Source organism: Anastrepha obliqua, chromosome 3, assembly GCF_027943255.1.
Source record: "Anastrepha obliqua isolate idAnaObli1 chromosome 3, idAnaObli1_1.0, whole genome shotgun sequence".
NCBI classification, from domain to species: domain Eukaryota; kingdom Metazoa; phylum Arthropoda; class Insecta; order Diptera; family Tephritidae; genus Anastrepha; species Anastrepha obliqua.
In genome coordinates this window covers 63930255-63942947 of record NC_072894.1, presented here as the reverse complement: position 1 = coordinate 63942947, position 12693 = coordinate 63930255, and positions in this window count along the sequence as shown.

Below are 12693 nucleotides of genomic sequence, written 5' to 3'. Positions count from 1 at the left end.
GGCGTTTGGTTTTCTTTAATTCTCCGAAAACTTCTGGCAAAAAAAGAAATGGTTGTGTATTATTCAGAATTGAAGGTTTCAGTTTCTCTAGTGGTACAGTTTAAATGCGACCAGATTTGTGACTAAGTGCTTCTTTCGCAAACAACTTTTGTCGTATTAAGCTCGTCTTGGAACATTTATAATGTCAATTGCGGTTTTCTTTCTAACTCATATGTCAGCTGTTACCACATCATAGACGTCCGTTTAGGCACCGAGGCTCAATTTCTTCAACATTTCTTTATACCAATCGACGAGCCCTTTTCTGGATAATTGCCAAATTATGCGATATTCAACGAAAACAAATCTTCTCGATAAACAAGTGTTTATGCAATATTGAATGTTTGGTGGTCTCGCTAATGCCCAACACGTAAAACAAATGAGTTTGGATGGCCGTCACGAATATCATCCTGCAGGTCACGCTGGAACTAGTTGTATTTGCTTTTGATAGAGCCTAAGTGTATTGCTTCAACGTCAAAGGAGGAGATGGAGCGAGAGGAGGTGATAATCGAGAGGAGATGGAGCGGGAAAGTTTTCAGTGACAGTCAGGCTGCATTGAAGGCCCTGGAGAACATGAATTGGATCTGCGATTATGTATGCAATTTACATAAAGAGCGATGGTTTAGTCTAGAACGCTGGAGAACTGCAAAGCGTTTTGTGATAAGTCCGAACAGAAAACTGTCAAACTTTCTATTAAAACTTGGAAGGAAAGACGTTCTTTTGGTCGGACTGAATTTTTTAACTTACTGAACTTTTTTCATATATACCTAGATCGTATGTGAAAACGTTATATATAAGTGTACGCTTAAAAGTACCAAACTTTTCATAAAGAATATCAATTAACAGCTCATCACCCCTAATGTTGGAAAAGCGCAAAATATTAAGGAGTAACCCTCGTACATATTTACCGGCTTAACTTAATTTGCTCTAATTCACTATTAGTAAATATGTATGCAATTTATTACAGTCGATCCCCGATAATTCGAAATGGCAAGGGGGTCATTTTTTTTTATTCACACAGAAATTCAAATTATCGCGATTAAATGAGGCTCAAAAAAGAAAAATTCAAATAAACGAGGCTTTTATATTTCATCATGGATACTTAATAAATTTAATTAAAAAAAATATTTAAGTACGTTCAATTGAACGTTTTTCATATTAAATCATAATTGAACAGTAAATAAAATTATAATAACAAAATTCATAAATTTTTTAATAACATAAAGTTAGTTTTTAAAAAAGTCTGTTATTTTCGATTGTTTGACACTTTTTTCTTTAAGTTTTTCTATTTCATTTTCAAAACTAATAAGGCTATTAAAGACACTTTCTTGAATATCATTTGTTGAAAGAAAATGTTTCAATCGATGAACTAACGCTACGGCTTGTGTGGTTGTTAAAGTTTCATCTCCTTCGGCGGCATCATCATCCTCGTCACTTTCATTACTGACATGCAAAACTTCTTCCAAAATGTCGTTATCTGTTACCATACCAGTTACAGCAATGCCATTGTCAACGTTAACATATTCCTCGAAAGATCCGGCATTTTCAGAGTATTCAGATATAGCTTCCCACAGATAATCTATGTTTAATTGACTATCTTCTAAATAATCATTGTTTAATGTTTTATTGAAACCACAAGCACGGAAGCAGTTTCGAATGCACGAAATGCTTACATTTTACCAAGCTTTGTAAGCAATTTTTTAACATTGTGCAACTAAACTTTTTCTTTTGATCAATGCTGTTAACTAGTTTAATAACCATTTCCTTGCGGTATAAGGATTTAAAATCTTTTATAATGCCCATGTAAAGGGCTGCAGCTTGGATGTGGTGTTAGGTGGCAAAAACTCAATCTTTACGTGGCTCAGATGAGAATTTACGCTATGCGCCGTACAGTTGTCTATATATAACAATATCATTCGATTCTTAGCTGCCATGGGGTCATTTAATATTTGAAGCCATTCGTTAAGAATTATTAATGTCATCCAGGGCTTCTTGTTGTGCCAATAATGCACTAGAAAGTAAGAAATGTTTTTAAAGAACCTTGGTTTTGCTGACTTCTCAATAAGCAAGGGCTTAAGCTTTTCCGTGCCATCCATGTTTACGCAAAATAACAAAGTCCCTCTTTCCTTACTGTGCTTGCCCCAATGACATTTTTCATTTTTAAAGCAGTAGGTTCGATCTGGTAAACACTTATAAAACAACGCAGTTTCATCTGCATTAAATATATCCTTAGCTTCGTAGTTTTTAATCACTGCTTGCCTTAAAAACTGTTATGTTCATAACTCTGGCAAAAAGCAAAAGCCTTTTCTTTTAATATAAGTTCTCCGCCTATGGGAACATTACTCTCACGGCACTGCGTAAACCACAAGAGTTCAGATTTTTCTACATTTGGATGTTCAGCATGTTTCTGAAGTTTCAGTTTACTATGAGATGATGTTTGCAGAATAAACTCTCTTTTATGTAGAATTGTCGTGATTGTTGATGGAGCGATATTAAATTGTTTTGCCACGTCAATTTTTTTTGTTCCATTATCAATGGCTGAAATAATGTCTTGCTTTTGCGCGATTGATAATGTCTTATGCGTACGTCTATTTCCTATTTCTAAGAAATGATGTTGCGCTTAGAATAAAACTCGACAAACTAAACGAAAACAGTGTGGAAGTGCAAAATTCAACATGCGCAGCGACATTAATTTAATAATTTAATGACAAAAAGTTTCAAATTGCAATACGAATTACAAGAGGTTATGAAAATAAAATTTCAATTTATAAGAGGTTTAATATTCTATGAGTTGTGAAAAAGACTACGAATTAACGAGGGGACCAAAATGTATGGAATTTTTACAAATTAACGAATTTTTTTCAAGGGAATAGAAGTTTTTTCGATTTATCGCGATTTTCGATTTAGCGGGTTACAAATAATCGAGACTCGACTGTATATAAAATCAGGTTGTGAAATTCTTTCGCACGTACTTTACTTCTTCTAAATGAAGCGTGACTGACAAAATTCATTTTGAAACGATAGAAAAAAAATTTTCTAAGAGCGGTCGGCAGGTAAATGTGGGCCTCCAAGACGTACCAAAATTGGACGAAAAGCTCTAGAACACACCTGTCATATGCTCTAAATGTCAGCTATGTACATATACCTGCATCAAGTGGATGAATGGATGCATCCATATCTGCTGACAGGACTTTCACAAGAGGGATCCTGCAATCTGTCCCAACTCAACAACATAAGCTTTCATAAAGCTGTGTATACAATTTTATGCAGGATATTACATTAAAGAGTTAATCCTAATGCCATCAGATTGATAGAATGATATTACTGAGATCTCAGATCTGGTTAATAATGCAAGTGAATAGATATTTGAAAAAGATGTGTGAAAAATGCATACAAACTTAACTCTATGTCGATATCACCTTACACAGCACGAAGAGCATCCCGGCTATATATATATTTGACCCGTACACCATTTCTGGATATTTGGCCGAGCTCCTCCTCGTATTTGTGGCGGACGTCTTGATGTTTTCCCACAAATGGACGGACCTACAGTTTCAAGCCGGCTCCGAACGGCGGATATTTTTATGAGGAGCTTTTTTATGGCAGGAATAAATTCGGAGGTTTGCCATTGCCTGCCGAGGGGCGACCGCTATTAGAAACAACTTTTTCTTAATTTTGGTTTTTCACCGAGATTCGAACCTACGTTCCCTCTGAATTCCGAATGGTAGTCACGCAACAACCCATTCGGCTACGGCGGCCGCTATACTCCAGTGTTATTATGCTTAAAATTGGTATGCCCACAAAAAATGAAAGAGAATTCTGAGTGAAACCATGATTTGAAGGAACTGCTCTGCGTGCTTCTCTGTTGGTTGTTAGAGCAGATTTTCTGCAATATATGTAAATAAAAAGCTTGCATATACTGATATAACTCACCCCATTTGCAGGCTATCCGGTGGCAGAATTATGAATTGAAAGCTAATTTAAAAAACAAATTACTAATAATAAAGTTTATTTCAATAATTATTTCAAAGAAGACAAGTGCGGAGTTTTAAAAAAGTTTTTAATCAAAATATCTTTCAGCGTGCACCACTTAGAGACATCCTCCATAGAGATTGCTTGCCCGCGACGATTTTTAAAGAAATATGATCCAATTAGTTTATTTCACTGCTTGACAATGCACACCAAACCATTACTTTGAGACTATGAAGTGGGTTTTGATGTTTTAGTAGAGAGTTCTGTCATTTAAATTACCTATAACGGTAATTCTGCTTATTTACTCTTCGATTCATATGAAAATGGGCTTCACCACTCCAAAAGATTGAGTTTACCTAGCAAAATCACTCCAACAGTGTCTCGCAGAAATTTAGGCTTAAGCGCTTGCACGATTTGAGTTTTGAAGTGGTGAGATCGCGGGCTGCGAGCGACTGAACATTTTGCCCCGAACCTACATATGTACCCATGAACCAATCAAATCTTCACTTGAGGCTTCACGTAAACGTTGAATATTGTAAAGTAAACAAAACTACAACGAGCAGCGAATCATTAGCCTTGAAATACGCTTCGATTGCGAACGCACATTCACTCGACATCATACGTTCAGGGTTTAGTGAGAAACCTTAAATCTAAAACCGGATTCTGCCACCGGAAACCGTGCACCTCGAAACCCATGGCGTCAACTCCGGTTCCAGTATTCAGAGTGTTTAATAATTATAGCATAGTGACTTATTGGCAATTTCTTTTTTTGTGCTGGACCATCTTAATTTCTTAAGAACATTTAATCTTGAATCCGATCGAGTACTATTATATATACTGTATTAAAAGTCGATTATATATATACTGTATTAAAAGTCGATTCTCTTGTATGTATATAGTTAAAAGAAGTTAGAGTGGCACGAAATAGAAAATTGGAAATGCACGAAGTGTTACTTGGACTTAAGAAAGCAAAAAATAATAAAGCTTCTAGCATTGGTCGGATTGTCAATAAGTTTTATAAATCTGCATCAGTGGGTTTCTTTTCTGAGCTCCTGCAAACTTCTAAAATATTGGTCGAATGGCCGCCGTGGCCTCGGCGGCACACCTCCTTCCGATGGTCGAAATTTTCGATGACGCTGAGGCATAATTGGGGTTCTGTGCCGAATTATCTCATCCTTTAGCTCTTGAATTGTTGCTGGCTTATCGATGTACACCTTTTCTTTCAAATAACCCCAAAGAAAGAAGTCCAAATGCCGTTGACGTTTAGGTGTGGTTCACATTCAACATTTAACCACCCTTATAATTTATTATTTTAATAGTCTTTGAATCTATATTTCAAATAAACTAAACATTTATGATACATACTTAAGGTCGATCATGTTTCATTGGGCGCAAATTTACGGTGTTGACGAATACTGTCTAGTTGAGAGACTTCTACGTTTGTTTGTTAAAAAATTATTGTTTTTTTTGCCGCCAAATACACCGACTTATATGGTTCTCACCGAAACAGATTTGCTTCTGTAATATCTACATACACTGCGTGCACACATGTACTTTGTCTTGCGGTATTTTACTCTGCCAAGTCACAGGCTTCCGCACATCCTTGCTGAGGAGACCGTATGCCTCGGCGCTCATAATGACAATTTGACATTTTAAGACAATTTTAAGGATAAAAAGGGGGTTTTTGGACTCTGTTGCTAAATCACAATCACTCGATTTGTATGCTAACTTAGTACTTAAAGATGTTAATTATTTCAGTGGTTAATTCAATTAATTACTTCTACCTACGCTATTAGCTTAGTTTTTGGTACAAGATGAACTCTTCTTAAATGAAATACGAGATCTTTTAAGAACCTTTCTTCCGCCGGTACAGCTTGCAACTTGGGTGCCCCGAAAACATAGAACTCGTCATAGGCATCTGTCTAATTTAATGAAATTTAAAAGGGCTTTGGATTTATCTAATGTTACAAATATCTTAAATGGCTGTGAATATCTGTGAATATTTATCCTGATGTCTCAAATATAGGGAAATTGTTTTAAATAAATTTTCATAAGTACTCTTTTGAGTTTATATAATAATATTTTGTGCATACTGAAGTTTTAGTTATTTTTTTTACAATAAAACTTTTGAACCTGAATCCTTTCAATTAAAGATGAAGTAACATGTGCCATATTAAAGTTATTTGAAACTATTCCAACTGACAGCATATCAATGTTATAGTTGTGCGTTCTATAGTTTAAACGAAACCACACTTTATATATCTGGCATTTACAGACATACGTATGTAGTAAATTAGCATATAGTTATCTTTAATTGAGGTCATATTCTCTATCAAATTTGGGAAGTAACTGCCTTTTTGGTGAGTTACTGATATGAGGCTATTTTTCACTTTTCGTTTAAATGTAAAAACTTTTAAAAATTTCTATAATGTAATATTTCAATTTCATTATTTTCAAACTCAATTGGACTGGATTGAAAATGTATCCCGAAATTGGTAGAAATAAAGTGAAAGACGGAATGTATATTCATTTATTTAATGGTGGGCGGTAGCATTTCCGTGTGCTGGAATTTTGCAGCATTCACATTTTCTTAACTCATATTATATATCCTTTATATCAAACTTTAATAGTTAGAGAAACTTTACATCTTTCACATTTTCGAAAATTACTGCTTTTCTTATTTTCTCTACATTCAACACCAACTGGCCCTTTGCCAATAGTGACGCTAGTTATCATGTGCCAGTACACATGAACAGGTGAGTATGGCTAAATCGGGTTTTCATTTATCGTTACGCCTCCATTTGATTAGGCTGTTACATGCATCCGTTATGTGCAGAAAGTTATAATACCCGGGAATAAGAGTACGCACATATGTATAAGTGTATGAAAGTTATCTAATACGAGAAAAATGGACAGGAGCAACTTTTAAGCAGTTGTAATCAACTTTACAGCAGTTGTAATTAGTACAAAAGGTCTTCATAAGAATTTACGCAACAATCGCCAACGTAAAGTTAACTCATATGCGACAACCAAAAATACCGTAAATACAACATAAGTATTGGCTTAGAAAGCTTGGCAATTTGGATACACAAAATAATTGTTTGGGCACTGAACTCTTATGTGGCAACGGTTTACAACAATGTAATTTATTTAAAAACCCTCTAGGAAAAATTTACATCATTTTTTTTATATCCTTTTTTATTACAGTCTGTTATATATTAACAATATGTCTTTTTTGTACAATTAGGATATATTATGTTTTTTTACCAATGTAAGAAGAATCTGTTATTATTATTATATATAATATATAATTGGCGCGTACACCCTTTTTGGCTGCTTGGCCGAGCACCTCCTCCTATTTCGGGTGTGCGTCTTGATGTTGTTCCACAATTGGAAATGTTTTTATTATTATTAGTATAGGGTGGGCCATATAAAATTTGCTTTTTGAATCGGCATATCATTTATGAATAAAAAGTAATATCGTTCAAATGACTGCCACGACTGGCTTTACAATAGGCCATTCGATCAACCCAATTTTTAAGCACATTTTCGATTGTTTGGGCTCCAATTTCATGAATGGCAACTTCGATTTCGTGTTTTAAAGCATCAATTGTCTCTAGATGGTTCGCATAGCATTTGTCCTTAACGGCTCCCCACAAAAAATAGTCCAACGGGCTTAAACCACAGCTCCGAGGCGGCCAATTGATATCGGAATTTCGGCTGATTATTCGGTTTTCAAAAACGGTAGCCAAAAGTTCGAGTGTAACTTTGGCAGTGTGACAAGTTGCATCGTCCTGCTGAAACCAAATGTCGTCCATGTCCTCCTCTTCAATTTTTGGAAACAAAAACTCGTTGAGCATGTCACGGTAACGCTCGCCATTTACTGTAACCGCGGAAGAAGAAGAAGACTCACCACTTTGGAAATAGGTTTTCAATATTTCCCAATTTTGTTCAAGCGTATAGCGTCCCATTTCGTAAATGTCAAACCTTTAAGTACATTATGAACACATTTGACATGGCATTTGTGTCATTCTCAAAAAAATAGGTGGTTCAAAAAGCAAACGCTATATGGCCCACCCTGTATTATTATTATTATTTTGTTTTGTTTTTGGAATTACACTATAAATCTTATAGTTAGATCAGTCGGTGTGAGTCGCTTTAATCTTCGTCTGATATTTTCTGCCGGTACTATTTTACGTATTTGTTCGTTTTGGTGCGCTGACAGTCGCTGTATATGCTTAGTGCTACATTTTGTGATTGTTTCTTGGATTGTATCTATGTTTAAGTCACCATGTAAGGCTTCATTGGAAATAAACCAACCAGCATTTGTTATATTTCGTAATATTTTGGATTGTGTTCGCTGAATGAGCTGACGATTTACGTTTTTTGCCGTTCCCCATATTTTTATTCCGTATTTCCAGATAGGAGTAATAATTGCTCTATATATAGCCACCTTATTATAAAGTGATAGGTTTGATGCTCGTCCGATTAGCCAATTTAATTGCCGGTACTTATTCTTAATTTGATTTCTTTTGTTAATGATAACATGACATGATTAATGAATTGTATTCCAGCTAATTCATACTAAGTTTGATCATTAATCTTTTCGGCAAGAACTTTTAGAAAGAGGGTAAGAGAAAAACTGAGAGAAAAATGTGAGCAGAAGAGTAGGTGAGCAGAAGAAAAACGTGCAAGTAAAAGCTGATAATCTGCTTTGAAAATTCGTTTCAAGTTACGGCAGGTCTGCCTCTTCTCCGAGTACCTTGTGGATTCCATTCAAAGCCCATTCGAGCAATGTCACCTTGTGCTTTTCTTAAGACATGGCCAAACTAGTTCCATTTTCGGCTTCAGTTTGTGAAGCGGTAAAACTGTTGGTTCGAAATTATTTTTGGCCAAAATATTGTACAGCAACAATTTTTGAACCCCATATCGTTGATTTCCTTGATGCATTGCTTTTTAATTGCAGTGGATAGTCAATCCCTATGATCTTTCGAACTGTTTTTACCACCAGTAAAAATTTACCCAGTCACTGAAGGGCCTTCTGCAATATTCTCAGTGTTTTGGCAGCAGAAATTTCATTGCGCGAACGAAATTTATATACCTTGTATGCTCAACAAAACCAGCTATTGTTAAAACCAATAAATTTAATTTTTCTCCTTCACAAAGCACATACGCAACTATAATGACATACATTTTTACTCAGCACTGTCCGTCTACGAAATAAAAGTATTTTCCGAATTGAAGAGCAAAAGTATTTTAAATTAAAAATTTCCATTTTTTCAGAATAATTGACTCAACGTCTTGATATACTAAATTTTATTATCTCTTAGATTAAACAAAAATAAAAATATTAAGTGAAATTGTGTGAATTATAGTAAATGTTATTGCATTCCCTAATACAGAAAAATTCATTTGCTACCCTCTTGTTAGTATCCTGTCGCTCTGTTTTCGTTGTAGTTATGACGATTGGTAACAATTTTGAACAGATATTTAAAGCATCCGAACTGCACCTAAATAATTGGAACTGGTAAATTGTATACGGCAATGTCCAATGCCGAAAGAATCAATTGTACTTTCTACATCGCTTTTTTGATAGTTCGGTAGTGCAACTTGATCCGAGAGTTTCAAAAGAGTTTGAATACAATTTATCAAAAAAACACGGCTTAAAGTTCCAATAACTTTGTAACTCTCTGAAGTGGTAGTCCTTTAGTGGATAGAAATCCGGGCTCTGTCGTGGAAATACCCATCTGGTTCTAATTTCACTTGGTTAAAAATTAGTCGATAATAAGAACCAATACGAAGTTAGCGAAATTGGACTTATTTTGAGAATGTAATTTTTCATACACTCTATTCCTATGTACATATATTTCCTACAGGCCACATTAAGTTCCTCATTTACATAAATCCACGTACGTATATTATACGCTCTTTGTTTGTTTGTCTCCATAGTGTAGTTGGCAGACATTTTATGAATGGACTTCGACGTTGACCTCAAGCATTAGAAGCGTTGTGTCATGGTCAATGTAAATGTGTGAAATTTATGTTGTATTTTATAACAGCAATTTAAAGTTTTCATAAATGCACAGATATTTATGGGGCAGTTCTTGTGGAGCATAGTAACGGTTAATGTAATAAAAAAGCATTGGGTTTAGAGAACAAATTCAATTTGATACTTAAAAGAAATTTCTCTAAGAATATTCTAACTGTTTCTTAATGCGTATATGGAGAAATATTTGATAACAAATGCATAAACGCATGCATGTTAATTGAGAATGCTTCTGATATTGCAGTTATGTTATGTACGAATGAATTGTTTGGAAACCGTTAGATGCTGTAACTTTCGGACAATGAAAACGGCCATAACCATTTCGATAAATTATAAAGGATTACTTATTCAACCGTTGAGTTGAATATACATAATAATTATCTCTAAATTAAGCTATCCCTCTACACACTAGGCAATCGCTAGCATGCGGCTGGTGTACAAATCTTCCAGCGAATTTTATTTTATTATTTTAAAGGCATGTCGAATATTTTAAAGACTTCTGCGCTATGTGGCAAGATAACGATGAAAGATTATTTTGCCTAGTTTTTAAGGCTGTCATTGTTTTCGATGAGAAATTTAAGTAAGTCCCACATGTTTTGGTAAATATTTTATTTTATTATTAATAAAATTATTATATAAACTAAAATTAAAGCAGCTTCGGAGGATTTCAGCTGGCATGTTGATTAGAGCGGCATCCAATGGGCCAAAGAAGGTCAAAGTTTTTAGTTAATGTATATTTTACTGATATTGTTGCCGTCGAGTTCTTTAACAATTCGAAATGATTGATATCGTTGAAGTAATGTTGTCTTTGGACTTCAAGTTTCGGGCAGCGTATCAGGAGATGATTAATGCTGAATACAAAATCGCAAAACGGGCACAAGTAGCTGTAAGAGTATGATAGTTTGTGATAATAGTGACGTCAAGGTAAAGGCGTGTATATGGCATAGGTAGTTTGTCGGCATGAAGGCAGTGAAGCAGGGTTTTGTTCGAGTAGAATTAACTGAGCAATAACGATGCCTATACCTGCATCCCTCCGAGAGTAGTTTATTTTCCTTTCATGTATATGTAATAAGACAATAGATGTTCTTTTTAAAAAGAACGTTATAAGACATGTTAGGTGTAACAACCATATCATTGGCCGTTTAGTCAGCAACCGTTTTGTTCCGTATATCTAAGAGATCAGGAGTACGCATATGTTTGAATTTGTGAAGGTGGGAAATAAATATATTTAAAATACGTGGTATGTTTGGTTGCATCTCTTTATTGCTTGGAAAGACGACGTGCTATCAGAACAAATTAAAAAGTTTCTCCATTTCGTCCTTTGCTGAGGGAATCGACAAAGTTAAACAATATACAGTAATTGATAACTTCGCCATACTCTATCACAACAGCACATGAAATCTGGGTCTCATCTGGGTTGATATTGACCCATCTGTAAAAAGCTTTGGTAAATAAATCCATCAATCTCTTTAAAGGGTAACAGTGCAGCCAAAAGAGTAACATAGCGCCAAACCAGGCCTTAATTTGACGTTTTATGTTAAGAGTATGGAAAAAATAAAAAAAATATATATATAATTGGCGCGTACACATCTGTTAGGTGTTTGGCCGAGCTCCTCCTCCTATTTGTGGTGCGCGTCTTGATGTTGTTCCACAAATGGAGGGACCTACAGTCTCAAGCCGACTCCAAACAGCAGATATTTCTTTACGAGGAGCTTTTCCATGGCAGAAATACACTCGGCGGCTTGCCATTGCCTGCCAAGAGGTGACCGCTATTAGAAACAACTTCTTCTTCATTCTGGTGTTGCACGAAGATTCGAACCTACGTACTCCGAATCTTGGCTGGTAGTCACGCATCAGTCCATTCGGGTACGTCGGCCGTCATATTTTTCTACAGGTCTAACAGAATATTTTTAAACTCTTAACTATTCTTCAGCCAAAAAATTAATTGTTCTAAAATATTAGAGCATCCATAGTCTCTCCAATTCATATAAGCTCCATTATTTTCTTAATGATTTTATTGAAATCTATCAGACATACCATTAACGGGGATTCCATGTTATAGGCAACTAATTTTTTGCGGTTTGCAATTTGATAGAATGGGGTTTCAATCGTTTTTGGATTGAAGTCTTCACTAAAGAGCATTCTACTAGCATTCTACTAATAGTATGTTGGCAAAATCTACTAATGCTCCTCGCCGTAGTCCTTTTCCGTCGATACATGGAGCGAGAAGGTGTTGTTGTTGCTGCTGTAACCGCATAAATATTCCCAAAATACTGTTGCGGAATGCTCTTGAATATACAACCCTTGGTCAGACTTAAATCCGGGTAGTATCGGTAACGTCAAATCGATTGTATAGGAAAGGTGAATTAAGTAACTTGCTTCGCTTCCTCACTCCCTGTCCGACTTCAAAGAGGTTAGATAACATATATACCCACTTCAAGCGTGAGCTTCTAACGAGTGCAAAGCTGAACGAGTGTAAAAAATGCGGCACAAAAATCAGAACGAAATACCCCTATGGAAGCAGCTTCCATTCTTTAGAAAGAAGCCTTTTTCATGCATTCCAAGAATTTTATCCATCCAATCCATCTTTATTTATCTGATATAGGGCTCATGAGCGTGCACGACCATATCGGTTTTAT